The sequence below is a fragment of the Lissotriton helveticus genome, chromosome 7 (genome assembly GCF_964261635.1).
Source record: "Lissotriton helveticus chromosome 7, aLisHel1.1, whole genome shotgun sequence".
Lineage (NCBI taxonomy): Eukaryota > Metazoa > Chordata > Amphibia > Caudata > Salamandridae > Lissotriton > Lissotriton helveticus.
Window position 1 is genome coordinate 299,035,802 of NC_136068.1, and position 19,248 is coordinate 299,055,049.

The 19,248-nt window shown below is 44.3% G+C and overlaps 1 pseudogene; it reads left to right on the forward strand.

Moving 5' to 3' along the window:
- Positions 1 to 18,309, forward strand: part of LOC144769053 (uncharacterized) — a 45,462-nt pseudogene extending 27,153 nt beyond the window's left edge.
- The last annotated feature ends 939 nt before the right edge of the window (positions 18,310 to 19,248 follow it).

A 19,248-nucleotide genomic window follows, 5' to 3' on the forward strand; every position in this document is an offset into this window, starting at 1 on the left:
TATCCTTCTAGCTGAAAAAGACTGGCCACCAGAGTTTGACAAAAGAATCCATTAGAGATGTCTAATGTTGTTTTGTATTTTTTGCGCACTATGTTATTCATTAGTGCAGCACTATGTGAGTTTTGCACTGCAAAAGTTTTGCAACATGTGTTAAGGTGTCGGTAATCCAAAACTAGACGATATGAATTGTCTGGTTTGGAGACCGGAAACAAAGGGTTGTTCATTTGTGAGGTGCAAGTTTCAATCACCCCCTGGTATTCTAGCTGATCTAGTATTTCATTTACCTGTTTTTTAGCTTCTTGCTTAATTGGGTACTGCCTTTGTGCAGTTGGTTGTGATTTTAACTGGATTTTGTGAGGAGGTGAGTCCTCATCCCATCCTACGTGATTTTTATATAAAGCAGGAGCTAGAGCCACTGCCCACTTTCTAGCAAGTGTGTATTTTTTATGAATTGGAATTTGATTTGAGAAGGCAGGCATAATTACTTCTTCGCCATGAGGGCAATCCCTGACAAACTCTGGTGGCCAGTCTTTTTCAGCTAGAAGGATGTCATAGCCCTTGGAGAGATTATCCCAAAATAGTCCCCTTATTTTTCTAGTCTTATCTCCCTCTATACGCAATGTTATTTCGTATATTTTGTGAGGTTTGCTAACTCTGGTGTCCGCAGTTTCCACTTGAAGATATTCATTCGTGTCCACTGTCTCCAGATGATTCATAAGGACTTTGCGAGCTATGCTCACTTCTGCTGCGCTGTCTAGCATTGTCTGAGCCCATTCCCCGTTTTTCAGTTGTGTCCTCAGAATTCTCGGCATTGTTAACTATTTTAATGCTGGCTACCTTCTTTTTTGGAAATTGTAATTTCTTTTTTAGCTGAGCAGGTTCCTTGTCTTTGGACTTGGTGTGCTCTTCTCTTTGTTCTGATCGTCCTCTTCTTTCCGATTTCTGCGAGGAAGTCTGAAAAGATTGAGAGGGACGTGTATCAATGTCTTGATATCTATCAGGTTTCTTTATATTATCCCTATTTCTAAGGTTATATCTATTCCCAGAGGGGTCACTCTGGGGTGACCTGTGTCTTTGGTTCGGAGATTTTTCTCTTCGCCTTGGAGACCTTCCTCGGGACTGGAATTTCTTTTCTTTAGGATTGGATTGTTTGTTTCCATCCCAGTTCTTTTTTGGTGATGTAGATTTATTATTAAAAAATATTTTTTCAGGACTTTCAATTAGTTGCGGTTTTACTGGTATTCCACCTAAACTATCTCTGCCTAGTTCCTCATAGGATTTTTCTATGATTCTGGCAATTTCAGCTGGTTGGTCTGCTATATCTGTCTCTTTTACCCTCTGGCGGATCGCCACGTTTGCTGCTTCACCCTTTATGTTGGCTAATAATATAGCCGAGACCTGCTTGAAGTCTTTCAGTAATTTCATACCAAGAGTTAAAGCGGGTTCCGGACCATATTCATCTTGAATTTGTTTTAGCACATCTGGTATTACCGAAATCGATGGAACACCGTGCGTTTTTGTGTAGATGGAAGCAAAGACTGTACCCCAAGTGTCACAGTCCTCAATGTGTGGTGCGATTCCCATTGGAAGACAGATAGTCAGAATCCTGTGTTTTTCTAACGGGGTGGTGTCAGGAAACACCGCCTCTATTTGGGTGATTTTCTGTGCCAACCAGAATGGTATTTGTTCCCATTTAGCCGGTACTTTACCTAGGCAGGACTGGATGTTCTGTGGTGTAATTTTATTTGTGTTCCCCTGGTGAGGGGTCAGCTGTGGGAGTTTAATCGCTGGCTGAATTGTTGAAGTCCGCATCACATACTGAACTAATTGTCTATGAATTTTTATTAATTGTTTTAGCTGTGTTAACAGCTCTGCTGCAGACATCCCTTCGATGTCTGGGTGTGGTGTGTATCCGGCTAGGACCGGCCACGTTGCTCCTGGTCTACCTAAAGGACCGAGCCTGGTGATGTGATTATTATGTTTTAGGGCGCCATTAAATAAGTGCACATGCTCTTGAAATTTAAGTGGTACTTGTATACTCCTCGAAAGGAGTATACATTTCAGGAGGTTCCTCTATTTTGTAATAGTGGAAGTACTTTGTTACAGCATTTGCTGCTGGAAAATGTATCCATGAATAATATACCTCTGTCTGCCGATATTCGTGTGCCTCAATTACGAATATGACTGTGCCACCTCTAGGTGTCAGTCCATTTTCTATAAGTTTTAGAGTTATAGATCTCCTTTTGAAGACCGGGATGAGTATTATATCCTCGTCTGCTGCTTGCATGGTAGCATCAGCTGCTGCGAGTTCAGTTGCTAATCTAACTGCCTCTCTTTCATCCTCATTGTCTGACATTTTACTGTCCAAAAGGTTATTTTGTTTGTTTGCAGATCAGGTTTCTTATGGAACAAAGATTAGATGCACAATATTTTGGAACAGTGTATCCTTCAACGTTGACTAAACCAAGAACCATACATAGGAGTTCCCTCCTGCGAGGTCTGGCGGATATAACCTTTCACCCACTCCAGACGTCTTTGGAGTATTATGGGAAAAGGGGTCTGAGTGAGAAAGCACGACTGAGTTACTCTAAATGTCTTACGTTAGTTTTATCGCCCTTTCCAAACGCGTTGGGCGCAATGTAGTGTAGTTCCTATCATCCCAATAGGCTCTGCGCATTGGAATAATACCTACAGCAGTAAAGGCCTAGACCAGACGTTAACTAGGTCTACTACTGTCGATACTAGACTTAAAGTTTTGGGTTTGCCAGCTTAGCTCAGAGTTCACTAGAAACTTTCTCGAATGTTCAAGGAGGACTTAACTTCCCTGATTAGACAAGAAGGGATTTAGTTTCTGACAACCATAGAACATGACAACTTTGCTCTCCCCTAATCAAGAGTAAATCTCGAGAGTCGTGTGAACAAAAGGCAATTTATTTTACTCAGTCAGTACGTGCATTCTTAGTCTCATCAGATTGTAGAGAAAAGGAAGAGACGGGCGTGTTCAATAAAAAGGTGTTATTTATTGATCAGTCTCTTTTCTCATACAAGAGAAATGGATCGATATTATTGCAATACTTATAGTTAAGTAAAGTGCATACATTAAAAGCAGAAGTATAAAATAATACTGTAAAAACATTGATATGGTTTCTAAGCCATAAGATGTTTTAAAATGAATAAAATATATTACATACACATATACATTTGACTAAACGTACTCAACTGGTGTTTCTAAATACGCCTACCCCGTGTACCTGACCTAAGTCTAATACGTGGGCGGGAATAGAAAGTTACAGTTTAAGTTAAGTTTGTTTTTGCCAAGTGAATAACTAAAGAATTCTCTGCGAGGGTTTATTCAGTTCTGTACCTGGAAGTTAGGATGAATGAGGAATGGTATCTCTCTCTCTGGTCTCGATATTCCAGGCTGCCTGCGAGGGCTACCCAGAAACGCCGGGGCTGGATTTCTCGGCAGGAGAAAGCAGCGCGTCTCTCAGCGCGTCAGGAAGGCGGGGCTGCGCCAGTGGGGTCTGCTTCTGCTCTGGGCTTCGGCAAGTATGGCTGCTCCGTCTCGTCACCACGCGTGTGTTTGCATAGGGCAATATCGGTAATATTTATACCTTTAAGGTGCCGAGATTGACGTAAGGATGGACATAGATACGTCAATAAAGATGTCATACGACCAGGTCGTTAGCACATTCTTTTGCTGAAGTTCTCGGTGAAATCAAAACAATGGCCGCAGGGTTTTTCCAGGTTGTCATAGGTTTGATTTGTTTTGAGAACTCCGTATGCCTTATCAGGGGCTGGAGGAATATCGCTTGTCTAATTAGATCGCAAGCGTTATGACCTAATCAGATAACACGTTCCTGTGCCGTAGTGTGACTGCGTCAGATAACGGTATCTGCATCATGGGGATTTTCTGCCTCATGGGCTGACTGCTAGTTAACTTGTTGGTTTGTTAACCAGAATAGGGTCAGGAATAGGGGGATCGATTCAGAACCTATAGGAATACATGACACTACTATTGTAATACTTGTAGTTAAGTAAAGTGCATACAGTAAAGACAGAATTATAAAATAATACTGTAAAAGCATTGATATGGTTTCTGAGCCATATGATACTTTAAAATGGCTAAAATATATACATACATATATACATTTGACTAATCGTACTCAACTGGTGCTTCTAATCACGCCTACCCCAGTGTACCTGACCTAAGCCTAATACGTGGGCGGGAGTAGATAAGTAGCAGTTTAAGTTAAGTTTGTTTTGCCAAGGGACTGACTCAAGAATTCTCTGCAAGGGGTTATTCAGTTCTGGACCTGGGATCTAGAAGGTTTGAGGGCTGGTATCTCTTATCCCAGGTCTTGATATTCCAGCTGCCTGCGAGGGCTGCGTGGAAGCGCCGGAGCTGGATTTCTCGGCAGGAGAAAGGCAGCGTCTCGTTCTCAGCGCGTCAGGAAGGCGGGGCAGCGTCTGTGGGCTTCGCTCTCAGCTGGGCTCCTCGGCAAGTCTCGCTGCTCCAATCTTGTCACCACCGCGTGTGTTTGCTTAAGGCAATGTCGGTAATATTTATACCTGAAAGGTGCCGAGATTGACGTAAGGATGGACATATATACGTCAATAAGGATGTCATACGAACGGGTTCGTTCGCACATTCTTTTACTGAAGTTCTCGGTGAAATCAAAACAATGGCTACGGGAATTTCCCAGGTCGCTGTAGGTTTGATTTGTTTTGAGAACCCCGTGTGCCTTATCAGGGGCTGGAGGAATATCGCTTGCCTAATTAGATGGCATGCGTTATGACCTAATCAGATAACGCGCTTCTGTGCCGTGGTGTGGCTTAATCAGATAACGGTTTTTGCACCGTTAGATGGCTGCTAGTTAATTATTAACCAAACCAGGGTCAGGAATAGGGGGATCGATACAGTACCTATAGAAATACATCACAACACATGTTCTTCAAGTTCACACTATCTTCCACCGCTTTGAAATTATGATTTTACTTCATGTTAAAAACCACCCTGGAAATTTTCTGAAGAAAACACAAAGGTTGAAGTGATGTTTTACTTAGGTATAGAAAAAAGACTTTAATTTGCTTTAAAAGAAAAAACAACCCTAGCAATTCATTGAAAAATCAAAGCTCAAAGGGACTTTAAAGTTTAGTGACAGTCATAATGTGACATTTTAAACTGAAAAAAACACTGAAATTCCCCAGTTATGGTTCAGCGAGCTAACTATAACTTGTGCATCGCCATGCATTGCATATATACACAGATATTACATCATTAATGATCACTGCGTACATCACAAATGACATAATTGATGACATCACTGATCACATCATCATTGGAACGAGAGTCTGCTCTTATCATCCTGTATAGCACAGTCTTTAGTGCCTTGATGCCTGTGCACTTCTACAACTTTACTTCATTTAATTTTATTCCATTTCATTTATTCGAACTTACTGCTATCCATATCACTCAACAAACCACTAAAGCATTTTGTGTATGAAAATAAGTACTAAATGACACATAACCATGTAAAGAATTAATTAAATGAGCACATGTGCTTATATAAATTAATTATACTGTAGTCCACTTTCTCTAGACCACTTACACGAACAAGCACCTATTAAACACAGACTTCACCCTGTACTCATCTGTTAACTGAGACTCCACTGCCTCTAGACACCCAAGCTCTATTACGTCGGCAAGCCCCTACTACACACAGCATATGTCCTGTGCTTAACTCTTCACATACAACCCACTCCATCCAGACACCCAAGCCCCATATTAGGTTGCCTTGCTCATACTAAGAATAGCTTTCAGCTTGTGCACGCCTCTTCACAGAAATCCCACTCCCTCCAGATAGCAAAGCTCCAAGCTCCATTAAGAGTTCAAGGGCCAGATGTAGGTAATTCTATTTTACCACTTCTTAAATACCGAATTTTACCGATTCGGTATTTAAGAAGTGGTAAAAGAGAGGGGGGGGATGTAGGTAACACAGACTCGGTAAATACTGAATCGTTAAGATTCGGTATTTACCGATTCTGTAAATACCGATTCGGTAATGCCCATTGAGTCCTATGGGCATTGAAGCCCATAGGAATCAATGGGCATTACCGAATCGGTATTTACCGAATCGGTAAATACCGATTCCAGCAAGGGTGCAGGGGGTGTCACTTTGACACCCTCTAGCACCCCAAAGATGGGCATGTGTGCCATGTGGCACACAGACATGCCCCCTAAGGGCATGTCTGTCTGTCACATGGCTAGGTGTGCATGCACACATGTGCATGCACACCTGGATTCGGTATTTTACCACCCAATTGGATTGGGTGGTAAAATACCGAATCTGTAAGGCCTTTGGGACTCAGAAGAGTCCCACCTACATCTGGGATTTACCGAATCGGTAAAAATACCGATTCGGTATTTTACAGATTCGGTAAATTTACCGATTCGGTAAATTTACCGAATCTGTAAAATGATGCCCCTACATCCCAAATACCCATTTACCGGTCGGTAACGGCCGAAATCGGCCGTTACCGGTCGGTAAATGGCCTCCTACATCTGGTCCCTAGTACACACGGCCTTCACTCTATGCACCACTGTTAACACAGATCCACTTCCTTCAGACACCCATGCCACATTACATGGTCAAGCCCCTATTACAGACATTGTTTGCCCTGTGCACAGCTCTTGACAGAGAGCTAGCTCCCTCCAGACGCCCAAACACCATTATGTAGCCAAGCCCTTACTAAGCACAGCTTTTGCCTGTCCAAAACTGTTCAAGGAGACCACAATCCTTCTGAACACCCAAGCCCACTTAGGTGGTGAAAGCCCTACTACACACAGGCTTCACCCTATACACAACTCTTCACAGAGAATCCACTCCCTGGATATACTCAAACCCTCTTATAGGGATAAATCCCCTACTAAACGCAGCCTTCACCTTGTGCACAAAACTTCACGAAAAGCCCACTCCCACGAGAAACCCGAGCCTTTTCAAAAGACTGAGCGTGTTGGAAAAACTTACTAGTACAAAAGGTAAAGAAAATTTGCTCCATATGTGCCTTACTAAAGGTCTTTCATTGTGAGAAGCATATTGTAAACCTTCACTTTCATTGGATACTGTCATCTGTGGTCATCAATGATGTCATTTGAGATGTTACAATGATATCATCAATGATGTCATTGAACATGTCAAGAGTGATTTAATCTGTGAGGTCATAACCAGTGCATGCCTGGGTGCAAGATATAGTTACCTCAATAAACTATAGCTGGTGAATTTCAGTGTCTTCTTTGGGTTTAAAATGTTACATTATGGCTGTCATTGTCACCTAACTGTATAGTCTTTTAACCTTTGTTTTTCCAGGGAATATATAGGTATATAAATTAAAATATATTATAAATATTATACATATAAAATGGTTGAAATTGACTTTTTATGTATTCTGTCAGAGTGGGTTATGGGATTCTGGAAATGTATTCTTTTTCGGTAACATTGCGTAGCATTCCATTGCCATGATTTGCACAGTTGGGCTTCTAGGGTTCCTGTACAGAACACTTTAATTCTAATTGCACAGGGAAACCTCAGGTCCATCTGGCAAGATGGGTGAGGCTCACTCACCCACACATGTAGAGTCTGTGTTAGGGAAACCTTTGCCAAAGATCCAGTGGAGGTGACATTGATCATTCTGGATCAGTATTGATGAGCTCAAACCGGGACAATCTCTTGGTACTTTATCTCCAAAGAGGTCGTTGAGGATAACTCCTGTTTTCCAAACACTACAATAGGATAGCTCTTTATCATCATCAAGCCAAAAGATTTGCTGAAAGCATGAGCAGGGTCACCACAGGGTGTGTCGAATGAGCAGTTTGTAGGCAAATTTACATCTATAGTTAAAGCTATTCAATCAATGCATAATGTTGTTTCTTTCTGCATTCTTTCATCCTCAAACTGCATGTTGTCTCAGCTGTATTCTCTGCATTCCTTAAACCAAGCATGAAAAACTAACCTTCAATTAAAACTTCTGATTGCCACCTCGCCCTTGTTTGTTTTTGTTGTTTCTATCCTTCAAATGTCCCTCTCTTTTTCTTCCATCCTCTGCATGTCTCCTCTCTTTGAGCCCAACCTACTCTGACAAATGCATGTTTGCCTCATTCTCACTTCTGCAAATTGCCCATAACTCATTTACAGGATCACAATGTCTACTCCTTCCTCTAAAAGTCATACCTATGCAACCGAACAATACCTAACTTCCTCTGACTCCTCCATTAATCCCACCAACCATGATCATGAGGTCGGATCTGCCCCTACTAATGATCACAACTAACCCCTATTACTTTAGTCCACCACAAAGAGAATGGAATGACTGCATACATTGTTTGCTTTAGCGCACAAGACTAATCCCAATAAATAACTAACAGTAGCCAACCAATAACACTGGACTAACCATTAACCTTGGGTTCCGTAGCAGTGTGCTGCCTGGCATAAATCCATTCAATGCCTCGCCAGGAGTAGTGAGCGCTATGTAAATTGAATTACAATTACAATGCAGTGGATGCATCACAGTAGCACACAATATAGGTGAGACTTCTTGTGCTGGTTATTGATACATGTGCAAAAGCCAGTCTATGTCACAGTGGCTGAATGTATAGGGTCTGAAAGAGAATTGTATTGAAACTAATTCCATCCAATTAAATAGGTAAATATTTAGAGAGGAAGGACCTGGCTCAGTCGATACCTATCATTACCAAAGAAAGGCACGTTGATCCTGGAGATTTGTGTTGTGACTTTAGTTAGGAGGAAATGACCTGGGGGCATATTATCAAGATCGGCGTTAAAAATTATCGCCGGTTTAACTGCAGAAAACTGCAGCTAAAGCGGCGATAATGGGCTTGATAATATGTAGGGCTGGGCGTAGTTCGCGAGGTAGCGCTACGCGTAGCTTTGCGAAGTGCACTTCGCACTACACGAGCTACGCTTAGCACTACGCGAACTGCGTAGTACCCTATTCGCACTGTGCAAGATGCCGTTTTCAATGATTGCACAGTGCGGACAAGCATCTGGCACTGTGCAATCACTGAAAACGGCATCTTGCACAGTGCGAGCTGTAGTTTTATGCCGCTCAAGTAGATTTTTACTCGAGCGGCAGCTTTCTCAACGTGGACTGGTAGTTTCTCATCGCGAGCGGTCGCAAGCATACGCAACCACTCGCAATGAGAAACCTGACCTCCCCACGTTGAGAATCTCGCTGGGAGGTTTATTTTCCATGCTCGCGATTGGCAACTTGATGTTGCCAATCGTGAACGAGGAAAAAGTCTTGCCGGGATGTCATTTTGCTTGCTCGCGGTCACCAACTTGACGTCGAGGACCGCAAGCAAGCAAAAAATGACCGCTGCACTACGCTACACTATGCTATGCATGTTTGCACTGTGCTACGGGCAGTTCGCGTAGTGCGAAGTAGCGCAAACTTTGCAAACTACGCAAGCATAGCGTAGTGCTTTGCCCAGGGTTAATAATATGCCCTTGAGAATTCCAATAGAAGTCTATGTTCTGGTGTGAAAATGGGCATCTATTGGAATTCTCCGGGGCATATTATCAAGCCCATTATCGCCGCTTTAGCTGCAGTTTTTTGCCGCTGAACCGGCGATAATTTTAATGCAGTTCTTGATAATATGCCCCCTGGAGATCCACGTTTTTTTTTTTTTTTTTTCACAACCGTGAGATCCACGTTTTTTTAACACGAGCAGCAGTTAATGTAGTAGTCCAGAGAAGAGAGTCAAGGGGTGCAAATTCTGGTCAAAGAAATTATCTCGAAGTAAATGAGTGGCTTCTTTTTGGTCAGATTCCTAAAATGCCTAGAAATTGGCTGATATATTTTTGAAACATCATTATACTTACATCCACTCGATTATGTCTGCTTTTTTGTTATTTAACATTATTAGTTATGTAAAGAAGTAAACAGTGCTCTGATGGATATTGATTGAATTGTAGTTGTTATCATAGCTACTTAACGTAAACTTTGGTTGGTTTGCCCGCAGCTTCCCGCCGAGCAGATTATGAAAAAACAGTTCTACTGGGGGTCCCCTTGCGGCGGTTCCTTGACTACAGTAGGCTATTGCTGTACGCTCTCAGCAAAACACCAGAACAGTGTCCATTGGATGGATACAAAAACAACACAGATGATATCCATTGGCCAAGTAGACACATCTGCAATTCACTACATCAAAAACACCCCATCCCCAGAAGAGGTGCCTCCATTGGGGCGTAGGGGCGTAGCCCCACCAGCCCATGGGCCCGCGGCTGCAAGTAAAATAAATAATACCATAACTGTGTTTTGTAATGTAAACGCTATCCGAGCGCCGCCAGGAATCCCGGCAGCACCCGACCAAAACGGGAGGGCGCTGCACAGGGGGATGGGCGAGCTGGTCTGAGTGACAGCAGGACGTGGACGAGTGCTGACTCCACCCACGTTACGTACATTACTGACTGGCAGTGGCAGACCTATAATGCACAAGTGCTGCTTGGGGCTGCAACGTGCCCGAGCATGCGCATGAAAGTTCCCTGAACTTTCCCCCATTACAGCTAGTGACCAGGGGGGGGGCGGCAGTCCCCGGCGTTAAAAATGGGCGACAGGGCGAGCAGTTGTGTGCCCCCCAAGCCAATCCTGGCGCTGCATGCAGCACCAGGATTGGCTGGTCACCGCACAGCAGGCCAGGGCAATTCATAATTGGATGCCGCGCGTGGGTGGCTCAGCCGCACTGCACAATGGCCAATCACTGTGTCTGACTTCATGTAGTCATGCAGTGATTGGCCATTGGTGGCGCGCGGCGCTGCTGAGGTGGATCCGGTTCTAACTGGGGCCCTGCGACTCGTGGTGTGTGCGCATCATCACCAGGCAGCCTGTGCTTAGTTTTCCTCGAGTCTCGTCTCCTCGTCGTCATCATCATTCACCACTAGTAGACCCGACCCGACCGACAGTACAACAAAGTAAGTCTGTCTCTTACTTCTTTTAGTGAGTATCACTGACATGATCACAGTGCTGTTGCTCTGTAAAATCTATCTTCCCACTAGGCACATGAGAGGGACACCGTCCTCTACCTGTGTAAGTTATTACCTTTCTCCCGACTTGAATGCCTAGAGTAATTCCAGAGCAGTCCGTTTGTGGTCAGCAGCGCCACCCTGTCTCAGTGTGACTCCCTGTCCTCCTGTGGCTGCATGCCCTTTCTCCCTGTCCTGTGGCTGCACCACCCTGTCTCTGTGAGTGTGACTCCCTGTCCTGTGGCTGCATGCCCTGTCTCCAGTCCCTGTCCTAAGGCTGCGCCACCCTGTCTCAGTGTGACTCCCTGTCCTGTGGCTGCAAGCTCACGCCTCCCTGCCCTATGGCTGCACGCACCTGCTTCCCCGTGACTCCCGTTTATGTAGCTGAATTACCCTGTCCACCTGTGCCACCGCCTTCCCTTTCACCGTGTATCGTGTGCCAACAGAGCCGAGTGCCAAAGTGTTGGGTGTTCCGACAAAAAAGCAAATCACGTTTGAATTTCTATTTCTGTTATATAAACCTTAAACTAGTCGAAAACGGTTAGGCTCTGAAACAATGGCTTTACCACAGTCGCTGCTTCTAGGTGTATGCACAATGTGAAAGCAGTACGTCATCGAGACCCCACCGAAAATAGCTTTATTGTGAAAGGCGGAACATTTTTGAGTTTTCGTAAGTGAATGATGTTTTTTTTAATCTAATAGATGTCTCTGGGCAGATGTATGACATTACAACGCATGCTTTTACATCGCATGCTTTTACAACGCGGTTTTTACAACGCATACCATTAAAATGCATAGTGCTTTTAGGCGCTGGATAGTGAATTGTTTAATTTACTATTCCAACTCCAGTCCCCGTGGATAGTAGGGAAGGTGTTGGATAGTACATTAAACATATTCCCTATCCTAGAGCGCCCCCCAGCGCAATGCGTTGTAATGGTTTGCGTTGTAAAAGTTGCGTTGTAAAGGCACTGCGTGGTAAAAGTTGCGTTGTAAAGGTTGTTTTCACTCTGGGCGCATGCATTTGCCAAAATCAGGGGTTGGTACTTAGTTCACCTAGAAAGGATACGGGTGTTTGTCAACAGCCCTGTTGCACGAGAAATGAAATCACACGTCACTATCACTAAAATTTACCCCCTAGTCGTGCCTGGTTTGGCCACCGACAGGGGAGGTCGCGACATCCTCGTCGATTTACTGCAGCCTTGTATCATCTCTTCGGCCTGAAATATGCGGCAACTGTGGAGCAAGTGTTTTTGGTGAAAGGTGGTAGTTTATCTGGCAAGTGCACAAGTGCTCACATCATGAATTATGTGGAAAAGGCAACTGCCGCGGAATCACTTAATTTCAGTTGTCCTGCCTATAAACCACACATACGCGTGGTAGCTGCCCCTACTCAAACTGTCATACTTAGTTACATGTTGGCATGCTTTTAGTGCTCGCACATGCTGTAGAATGAATGCCCTTTTTACTGGTTTCGTAAAATATATACCACACATTGCAGAAATAACACCGTTCATAACAGACAACCTCTGCAGAGCTTCATTCCAGCCCATTGTTTAATTAGTAACTTCTTCATGAAAAGTCAACCAAAACTGGCCATTCAGATTTCAAGGGAACCACGTGTTCCTTAGCTGAACATTACAAGGGAAACGTTCAACACTTCTGAGTTCAGCCATTGCTCGTTGTTTAAATGACACTCTCGTTGAGAAAAGCAAACCAGAACCTAAACATTCTAAATGGACTCAAGTGAACATTCCACAGGCAATCAGGGCCCAATGTTAGTTTAACATTGCAGGTTTTACTAAAATGTACGAGCATAGCCACCGTGTCTTATTTAATCCTTCATGAAAGCTGCATTTCTGATAACAGAGAAGCCCGTTGTTTCTTCTGCTTTGCTGAGAGTAGCCTCGACAAGCTCTAATTCCTATAACTAAAATGTTTTTGTTTTTTCACACAAGCAAAGCACATCTTATTTGAAACCGTGTATTTTGGACTACATATTTAAATACATCTATTTTCCCTTTGGCCATAAACAGTACAGTCCAGTATTTCGGGGCTGCATTAAAAAACATTTCCTTGTGCACCCTGGGGAAAGACGTGAGGCTTTGCAGGACAAGCCCAGGTGAGTCAGATTGATGGGCTCCGAAAGATGAGTTGATGCAAGGGGGAACAGGCCCCATGTTCATCAATGCCCCTGCCCAGATGGGCCCCAATAGAACATAGGCCGGGCCTGGGGGGGAAACAATTTCCTGTAGGTTGCAGTTAAGACAGGGCGGGCTTCCAAACCCGGCCCCGGGGGCCCGTGACTGACCATGGGCAATATTGAAATTAACCAAGGGCCCCCTTCGGGAGCAGGCGAGGGCCTGACCGCAGGTGTGTCCAGCAGATGCTCCCCTAAGACTGAGAGAGATAGTGGGTGCCCCCAGGCACTAGACTGGTGAATTATCTGATTCAACACCAGGCCTGATACAGAGGGAGCAGAGGACCCATCCCGCTTCCCGCAGAGCACCACAGCAATTGGCCGACACCCATCGCAGGGCGCCGACAGTCTTTAGAGATACACCTGCTGCTACTTGCCTTGAAGAGCCGCAGTGCGGTAGAAGGAGGACAGACCGCTTCAGCAGCAATAGCACAGGCACCAACAGTATCCCAACAGGCAGCCCGGCACATGCCTGGCCTGCTCACCTTGCCATCCTACGGCAACAGGGCTCCGGGCCGCCAGGAGCTGGTCAGATCGTCTTCAGGGCTACTTCTGCTCATGGGGACCACCTGCCAGGGTCTAAGCAAAGATCTCTGCAGTCCACCACATGCCGCAGTGGACCACGTGTGCAGTGTAGGCCTCAGACCAGGCCCAGTTGCAGCCAATGTCACTCTAGGGAACAGCAACGACTGATATCAGGCTCACACAGCACTTTCTCTGTAGTGGGTATGTTTCGTGCCCAGCTGCACCAGATCCCTGATTTCACTTAGGTTGCAGGCAGGATTTAACAGGATTATTTATGTTGGCTGGCCAGTAGCTCAAGGGGTTACGTCTTGTCGGACATATTTTCAGGCCAAGTCCTCTGCTCTTGGTAAGTTAAAGGGATTTTCAAATACTGGTATGCCCTGTAATGTGCATGCAGTGCTGTGGTTTATAAGCATAAAACTGCTGTGAGGAAGCCTCTATAGGCTAGAACTCCCCCACAAGTAAACTGATTTAAAGGCAAACACTGCTTGTGCCGCTATTACAGATGCAACTGCCCCCATGGTATCGTGGACACCTCTATTCTTGAGATGTATGTTCCCCCGGTGGAGCTGCAGAGATTGTGTAGGGAGGGGCAAGGTAGTAACATAGTGTAGCCAAAGCAATAAAATACTTAAACTAAAGCACCACGCCTAATTCTGACCAACAATAATAATGCTAAGTTATTGTTGTTATTTGTAATCCTCTTTTTTATGCTTTTAACTTATGAGGGACCGTGTTGATTACCTGAGACCTGCTCGCATTACGAGGATGATATGAGGATGATTGGGCATGGTCAAGTGGGAGATGGGAAATTTGACCTGTTAATAAGGTTGACTAAGTGATCCCCGGGTGACTGTGATAAGCTGTTATACATGTTGCACTTTATAATGTTGTTCCTGAGCAAAACAAGTTGCATGCTACTGGTTAATTTGGCACCTTTTGTCTTTTTAATGTGAAATTAATATTTCTGGGATTTTGGGTTGATGACTATTCATTGTGTTTTAGTGTCGGAAATTCTAAGTCTTTACATTGTTATTAGCCAAAGTCATGCATTGGTTAAATTGATCTAAATGTGTGCTGCACACTACTAATTGTATGGCATTCATGATTGTTTACTAAGATATCGGTTAATGTGCAATATTTCTGTAAGGATTTATTTCTGGGAAAAAAAGTATTAGAGCCACCTACACAGAGCCACCTACACAGACACAGAGCCACCTACACACACACAGAGCCACCCACACACACACAGAGCCACCCACACACACACAGAGCCCCCCCCCACACACACAGAGAGCCCCACACACACACTTCTTCTACTCTTAGAGCTGAGATTTTCATGAAAGTCTTATAGTCTGAATTCAGCACCTGAGCATAATAGGACGGAATGTATGAAGCTCTGTGGTTACACTGAATAAGCAGCTACCTGTGTTATGCCATAATTAATGTTATGCCATCTATTAATGTAATAACTGCACTTTCACAATTGCTTTATTAACCTTCCTGCTTTCTCAAATTTGCTTGAAAATGCACAATTCTTCTTTTTTTTCAAAATTTTCTTGGGGGGATAACCCCCCAAAACCCCCCTTTTGGGGTTCGGGCTCGCTCGCTGTGCTCGCTCGCTACGCTCGCTCGCTACGGTGCTGTATGCAATCACTTTGCGCCTCACCACTTTCAAATGTCACCCACCGCCCCTGCCCATCCCAGACCCTTTGCCTCTCCACTGCAGCACAGCAAGACAGAGACTACACTCTTTTGTTGAGATAAGATAAGGCAGCCCTTTTTTCCCTATCCCATTTAACACTCACAAACACTTTTGTTGCATTTTTTCTAATATCCCTTGGTGTTTCTTTGTCATTGTCACTCACTTTAATTTAGAGTTATGTCACATCAAAAAAGTCCACGTTTTTCAGAGGCTGAGTGGTAAGTCATGGTGGCTGAAATCATAAGAGTAGAGCCAAAATTATTTGGAGCCCAAGTCCAAATACAAGGAGATGATGGACGGAGCGCTGAAACGTTTCAGACACTCACCCCCAGTCACAGATCAAGGTTGAATCCATCATCGTTCTTTAGCTCCCTTTTCCACCCCAGTTCAGACCCAGCTATATGCGAAGCAGTCTTATCCATGTGCCTCATGGGAAGAGTCTAGCCTTAACTGCCAAGCCAGGTCTTGCCTGGACAGGCAACAAGCATCCTGAGCTCAGTTTAGGGGTAGAACTCCTCATCAGCCAGGCTAGCTTGAATCCAGTGGCAAGAGCTCAAGTCCAACATACCCCACATCAGCCAGGCTAGCTTGAATCTAGTGGCAAGAGCTCAAGTCCAACATACTCCTTTCAGTAGGAAAAGTGAAATGTGTGACAGGATAGTCACAGAGTGAATGCTGTAGGTGCCACCCTGCACACAAATAGGAAATTAGGAAGAGGTGGATTGACCTGGGGAGGAAGGTGCATTCCCTGACCTTCAATCAACATTTTGAGGCACAGGGGACTAACGGTGGTCCTCCCAGCACCCAAATACAACTGTTACCCTTGGAGAACAAGGCCTTGGCCATCCTGCATTCTGAGGCCTTGACATGAATAGCTGGGGCAGTGGAGTCTAGAAAGTTACACCTCACAACACTTCAATGTCCTGTATACGCTCAACTCAGTTTTTGCTATTGTGTTCTATATCTACTTTCCTAACATGCAGTACTCAAAATATCAGAGATGTTTGATAGTCAGTGTCAATTTGTATTGGTGCATATACAATCACGTCACAATCTACATTACATGCCACATGTTGGAATGGTGTCTGTAAGTGTATTTCTATTTCATCATCGCAGAACCCTGATATGTGTCAATATGTAAATGTATGGTCCAGCCCAACTGCATTTTGACAACAGATATGTTACTCTAACTATTGTGCAAGTATTGGGAAGTAGAGATTGAAATTAATATAACTACCTTGAGGCCCTGTTTCTGTAACAGAAAACAAGATTCAATCGTGATTTTGCCCATTCTTCCGTGTCTGACATGTTACAACTGATGTTCACTTCTCATGGAGTTCGTCATTTGTCAACTGTTGGGAATTGAGATTGAAATGACTACAACTACTATGAGGCACTGTTTCTGTAACAGAAAACAAGTTGCAATAGTGATTTGGCCCATTCCCACTTGTCTGACATGTGACAACTGGTGTTCATTTCTCATGGACTGAAAAATCAAGATACAATGCTCTACTAAGAGACATTTATGCCTACTTAGCTTGATGTTGTCCTGGTCACCTCAACTGAAACAATTGCTGGCATGAGTGACACCATACCAAGTGTGTACCTCAAATATTTGTAAGGCATTAAGCTAAGTCAGCTGATTAGAATTGGCAGGTGACCCATTGACTCTGCACCATTCACATGATGACCAATGCTAAATATACAACCAAGCTGTGTGTTTGCCTGTATTGTACACAACTAAGCCTTGGAATGGTCAAATATACATTACTACTCCACCATGTTAGTTTAAATGACTGTTAAATGTCATGTTTTTTTTCTTAATCCAAAATGCAACATATCAGCACATCTAATGGGCTGCTGAATTCCAGTACATTTGTCTCTAAATGTCTTGTTAACAAATTCAATACCATGGGCATATATCACAATAGTAATATCCACCTATTTTGTTTTGCCTAGGTCTCTACTCACTGTGACAAAACATTTGGATGTAGATAACACAGTTCCACCAATAATAATGCCTTCTATTTCACAATAGGTCGAACTGGATTAGCACCTGGGCAGAGTTTGGCCACTGAACAGACTCCCACTCCACCCCAGATGAAGCCCTCAGTGATGAAAACACTCCTGGACATGTGAACTTGGATGACGGTACTGCACATCTGAGTCTCACTGAGCCCACACCAACACCTCCCACCCCAGCTACAACACCTCAGCCAACCCCAATCCCCTCAACCTGTGTACCTAGCAAAGTCACTACCATCTTGTGACCCCCAGCCCTGGATTTTGAGGTAAGAATCACCAGCTGAGTCTCAGAGGAACCAGGAACCAGTGGGAGAGTGCACCCTGGGCGAAGGGCACAATTCTATGGGGGTAGGGTTCATGGGAGGGGTACTGTGGGCCTGCTGAGTGAGGCCTTTGGGGCCACTCATATCCAGGCCACCATCGACAAAGTCTTGGGAGCCTATCAGGACTCCTAAGATGTGATGGGCCAGACATTGATGGAAATCCGGGACATGAAGCAGCTGCAGAGGGATATACAACAGGAGCTGGCCACCCACAACACCAACATGGGCTGATTGTTGTGGTGCTGCATCAACACAACTCTTTGCAGGGCTTTTCCACCACCATCTACCTCTACCTGTGGTCAAACTACATCAGGGACATCTACATCTGCAGCAGCCACAGGAAGGGAGGCCCTGTCAGAGGAAGACAAGCCTGCAGAAAACTCTGTCTCTGCAGCAGCGAATCCCCCCAGGGGTCGCAAGCGGATACATCTATGCAAAAATCCAGGAGGTGTGGATGGCAAGGCACCCACCACTGCCAGCAAGAAACCTTGACCTTAATTGTCTCCTGTGTGTGTAAAACAGTCACTCTGTGGACTATTTCTGGACACTTTTCCCTTTCTGATTGGAGTAGAATTTTGGACTTTGGACTTCAGACAATTTGACATCCACAACTATGGTTTCATTCACCATGACTGACTACTTCACTTTTTTTGTTATGTTTGTTTTTGCACAATGCATCTATTCACGTTTGCTTTTTGAATAAATACACAAGTCACAAACTCTTTGTCTGCTGTAGTAAATGTCACATCTAGCAATGTATATATGTGCTTCCATATGAACTTTACAATGCCAAAACAAGCTACTTGTGTAAGCATGGATATATTTCATGTACACAATGTTTAACTCAGGATCACAACCATGTCACACCAACACATACGTGTGCAATAGAGCAAAAACAGCTAATCGTTTGGATCCTCGCGTTCCAGATCTCCTTCCCCGCAGTACCTTCCCTAAAACCACTCCCCTAGTTTGGCCACTCTGAGCTTCTGTTGATTTACTCGCGCAGAATCAGAGCTGCAGGAAGGTGGCATATATACGGTACCCGAGGAACATAGGTGCTGTGACACCTCCTGACACTGCTGCTATCAACACCTTCTTCACTTTAGCTGCTGTTTGCCACCTCTGGGAGCAATCATGCCAGGTCAAGCATGTGAGAGGGTCCTTGTATTCTTTCCAGAGGAGCTGGAGAAACTTGTGGAAGAGGTCCTTCCCCTGTATGTCCATATCTATGGCTCATCAGAGGAACATGTACCTCTCCCACATACATACCCAACTTCATCTTTTCCATTCCCACAGGCTACAATGTGCGCTGAGTCCCAGAGTGAATTCACATTATTATTGTAACATTTTAAGGTCCCTATTGGACAATCACTCAATGGGTTGTGGACACTGTACTTTGTGTACTTAATATCACCATTGTGATGTGTGATA